At 41.3% G+C, this 5,126-nt stretch overlaps 1 pseudogene across 1 annotated transcript; it reads right to left on the bottom strand.

The window, feature by feature from the left end:
* Positions 1 to 1,617: 1,617 nt before the first annotated feature.
* Positions 1,618 to 3,528, bottom strand: LOC100395565 (cadherin-3 pseudogene; annotated as a pseudogene). Its single transcript, XR_013534941.1, has one exon. The product of XR_013534941.1 is annotated as a cadherin-3 pseudogene (transcript).
* Between the last annotated feature and the right edge of the window lie 1,598 nt (positions 3,529 to 5,126).

Raw genomic sequence — 5,126 nt, 5'->3', positions numbered from 1 at the left:
ATTGTTTAGAATCTTACATTACAATTTTTTCTTGTTACATAATAATTGTATACATTTATGGAGTACATGTGGTATCTTGATATATACATACAATGTGTAATGATCAAGATATTTAGGATATCCATCACCTCCAACATGTACTATTTCTTTCTGTTGGGAAGATTTCAAATCTTCTCTTCTAGCTATTTTGAAATATATAATATGTTGTTGTTAACTATAGTCACCCACCATGTTACTGTAAAATAGAACTGATTCTTTCCATCTAACCCTGTGTTTATACCCATTAACTGGCTTTTCTTATGCCATTCCTTACGCTTTCCAGCTTCTGGTAACCACCATTATATTCTCTGCCTCCTTGAGATTAACTTGGAGTCCTCACTCACATATGAATGAGAACATGCAATATTTGTCTAAAAAAGAATGAAATCCCATCATTTGCAAAAAGATGGATAGACTTGAAAGTCATTAGGTTAAGTGAAATAGCCATGCACAGATTCTTAAGAAGGATGCCATGGAAAATTTAGAGAAAATATAAAAGAATGGTATATTGGACTGATAAAAATATAAAGTCTTTGAAGTAATATTGAAAGCTAATATAATTTAGGTATAGTCATGTGCTGCTTAACAATGGGGATACATTCTGCATCGTCAGGCTCTTTCATCAAGGTGCGAACATCAGAGCGTGCTTACACAGAGCTGGCACAGACTACTACACACCTAGGTTTTAGGGTATAGCCATTGCTCCCAGGCTACAGACCTGTACAACATGTCAATGTTCTGAATACTGTAAGCAGTAGCCCTCCCTGTCCTTCCGTGGCAAATTTGAAGGACCTGAGTTCCAGTTGGCAGTCCTATAAGACTGTCAGACCTGCCTCGCAATGAAAGGTGAGTAGGCAATACAGATTTCTTGTGTTAAATCACTGCAGTTTCACAAGTTATTTGTTACTGCGGCATAGCCTATTTTGTCCTGACCAAATTCATACCCTTGTCTAATTTGTCTGAGTAGATTACCCACCAAAGTCTAGGACATTTATACATTTTTTTAATATCCTGCAGCAACAAGGATAATGTCAAGCTTACAGCAGTCTTCCCCTTAAACATATTTTAGCATTGATGTGGTTTATGAAAGTAATAAATATTCCAGGTTGAAAGAGAAACAGATGGAAAATTCCACTACTCTGGGTAGTTGAAGCAACTCCAAGAGAACCATTTAAGTAGTTTTTAACTTCAGTTTCTCACTCCCACCTTATGTCCCTCATTCTTTTTCTCAGCTTGCTGGAGTTATTTTTCTAACCCTCAGAAAATCAGTGTTTTAACTTTAGCAAACAAAATGCAAACCAAAACATGAAAGAAAAGGTTAATGATTATTTATAAATAAATGATTGTTGCCAAATGAATCCAATGCTCAGAGCTCTTGGGGTGTAGATTAGCTACATTCCTGAATAAGCAAAGCCAGTGTGGAGGCCCTCTGTGGAGTGAGCCTGCCAAGCTATAGAGGCTCTGATGAACACATGGCTTCAGACACGAAAACAGGAAATGGGAGCAGGGGGTTTACTAGGGCAACTGGAAGAAATGAAGATAAACAAAGACAGTGTCCCCAAAGCTGGAATCCTCCAATTTATTATTTTGCAAAATGTCAACTGAGCATTGTGTTTTCTCTTTGGTATGTGTACATGTGGCAGAGATATCAGTGGTCCCCAATGTATGTTTTCTCCTTTTGCTTCAGTAACAGAACCATCAATCCTTAGCTGGGCACATGGCCATTCTAAAAATAATCTGTATTTCCTGGTCTCATTTGCAGCTGTTTGTAGTCACAGAACTAGGTTCTGGCCTATGGGATATGAGAGAAACTGATATACACAAGTTCCAAGACAGGTCTCTAAAGGGGGGTGGGGAAGATGGACACCCTTTCTCCTCCACTTCATCCATTCGGTATTGCAATGGAGATATCATGGAGTGCCACGAGAATGAGGACCAGACTCTCGGGTTGGTCAACAGAAAGCCGGATTCACCTGGGCTCAGATAATCATGGAGATGCCCTGGAAGCTCTCAATTTTTTTTTTTTTTTAACCTCTGGGAAAAGTCTCTTTAATAAAAAAAAGTTCTAGTACATGTACACAATTGTCCTCACCCTTCATCTACAGCGCTCATCAGGGAAAATTAAAAAATAAGGGGCAACCTAGACACACTCAGTATAAAAACGCAGAGATCTAACCAAATGGGAGGCCTGGGGGTCTGGAAACCAGAAACGCTTGATGGCCAGTGGGCCCAGCAGCTCGGGGCTGCGCTTTCCAAGAACCACCTCTAACTTTTTGAAATAGCATTTAAAAAAAATTAAGTTGCACCAGGAGGCCTAAGAAGGGTCCATTCCAGAAAGAAAGTGATCATGGGTCAGTCACCGCTGTCCCAGGACACAGGGCTGAGCACTTTACCGAAGGTGAGAGGCTTCTGGAAACTTGGCCTGAAGCAACCCTGGCCCAGGTGAAGAGGTTTTCAGTGCTGACGTCAAACTGCCCACATTCCTCCATTTTCAAAGGCTAAGGAACCAACCCCTCTAATGTCACACTTGCAGCCTGTCTCCTCCAAGTTGCTACAGCCACTTCCTGACAAGCTCCAAAGTCCTTGGCTGAAGGGGGTACTGAGACCCCTTGGACATGCTCTATGGCCTGACACTGAGTCCCCAGCCCTGCTGGGAGGTGACCTAGTCTTTCTCCCCGCCACCATTCATGTCTGCCAGCTTCTTGAAGTGACTGCCCCACTCATTCAGATAATAATCTTGGTCCTGGTCAGAGGCGGAAGAGGTGAGGGAGCTCAGGGACATGGCATTGGAGCTGCTGCCCTCATAGTCGAACACCAACAGGGAGTCGTAGGGTGGGGCCGTGGGGTCCGTGTTAGCTGCCTTCAGGTTCTCGATTATAAAGTTGCCAATTTCATCTGGGTTGGCTGGTTGAGGACGGTACATGGGTATAGGGATAAAGGTTGGTGCCACGTCATTACAGAGAACCACCTCTGGCCTGGCCTCCAGACATCGGTGGAGCTTGGTGATGTCATAGTCCTGGTCTTCTTCGCCACCCCCCCCTTCGCCATAGTAGAAGACATTGTCATGGGTGTCATCTTCTGGGAATAGGAGGGGCTCCTTGACCTTTTGTTTCTTTCTCACCAACAAGAGCAGCACGAGCAGGAGGAGTAGCAGAGCCAGAACAGCCCCCAGCACAGGGAGAATGAAACCCCTCTTCCAGCTTTCAGGGCAGGTCTCCACGTGGCCATGGCAGTCGAACACGGTGGCCCTGATCACTGTCAGCTGCTCCTGGTTGCCGTGGTCAGACAGAGAAAGGTGCACGTCATATGTGTCCTGCTTCAGGAACTTCTTCAGGGACAAGGCCACTGTGTCACCTTTCTCATTGACCTCTGCTGTCCAGTAGATGTCCAAGTCATGTGTGAGCTGGGCCTGCAAAGGGGAGGTGTGGGAGGACAGGTTCTTGTCCATGATGTTCAGCACCTGGGGCAAAGGGCTTTGGTTGCAGATGGATCTCATGGGGCTCAGGGACTTTTGCATGAGAGAGATGTGTTTTCTATGGTGTGCACTCTATGCTCTTCTATATATTTAAGCCACTATGATTTAAGATTTTAAAGTTAATGATGAGTTGGGTCTAACTAGTATGGCAATTTTCTAGCTTGTTTAAATGTCTTCTTTATTGTCTAAAATGCACACACTTGGTCCATAATGCAGACACAGGCAAATGATGTATGTATGTCAATCTGGTTCACATTTAGAAAACATGGTGAGAGGGTGTTGTTATGTGCTGAGAACTTTGTACTGGGAATCCTTCCACTGAATATTTATACCTGAAAAGGTGTAAACGCATGTCAAACTCACAATCCTTCATGGAAATAGTTTATCCTGTAATCAAATTTTTAAAAGAATTGGAGTTGGTGTAAAACTAAAAATCGGGTCGTAAACTTTTGACCTTTGTTTGTGACATAGGCTGGAACTTCCTTCTTAACACTGCTTTTGGTATATCCAGAGGTTTTGGTGTGTAATGTCTATGTTTTCATTTGTTTCAAAAAATTTTTAAATTTTCATCTTAATTTCATCATTGACCTAAAGATACTTGAGGAGCAGGTTGTTGAATTTTCATGTACTTGCAAAGTTTTTAGTGTTCCTCTTGGTATTGACTTCTGGTTTTCTTCCACCATGGTCTGAGAAGATAATTGATATGATTTTGATTTGTTAAAATTTATTGAAACTTGTTTTGTGGTCTAACATGGTCTATTTGGAAAATGTTCCATATGCTGATGAGAAAATGTATATTCTGTGGTTGTGGGTGGAATGTTCTGTATGCCGCGTCTCAACACACTGAAAAACAAGAACAAACCATGGTCAAAGCTAGCAGAAGAAAAGAAATAACAAAGATCAGAGTAGAACTAAATGAAATTGAGAGAAAAAATACAAAAAAATCAATAAAATAAAAAGTTGGCCATTTGAAAAGAGAAAATTGATATACCACTAGCAAGATTAACGAGGAAAAAAAGAGAGAAGATTCAAATATGCATAATCAGGAATGAAAAAGAAGACATTACAACCGAATGTGTCTGATGCCACCGAAATACAAAAGACCATCAGAGAATACAATGAACATCTCTATGCTCACAAACTAGAAAATCCAGAGGAATTGGATAAATTCCTGGAAACAGGCAACCTCCCAAGATTGAACCAGGTAGAAACAGAAATGCTAAACAGACCAGTAATGAATAGTGAGATTGAATCAGTAATGAATAAAATCTCGTCCCCACAACCAAAATGCTCAGAACCAGATAGACTCACAGCCAAGTACTACGAGACATACAAAGAACTGGTATCAATCCTACTAAAGCTTTCCAAAAATCAGGAAGGAGGAAGTCCTTCTTAACTCGTTCTACAAAGCCAGCATCACCATGATACCATAGCCAGGCAAGAACACAACAAAAAAAGAAAACTACAGGCCAATATCTCTGATAAACATAGATGCAAAAATCCTCAACAAAATACTACAAACTGAATTCAACAGCACGTCAAAGGGATAAAAAACCATGAATAAAGTGGGTTTTATTCAAAGGATGCAAGGATAGCTCAATATATGCAAAAT

Source organism: Callithrix jacchus, chromosome 4 (assembly GCF_049354715.1).
Source record: "Callithrix jacchus isolate 240 chromosome 4, calJac240_pri, whole genome shotgun sequence".
NCBI lineage: Eukaryota > Metazoa > Chordata > Mammalia > Primates > Cebidae > Callithrix > Callithrix jacchus.
This window is presented reverse-complemented; position numbering and strand designations above follow the sequence as displayed.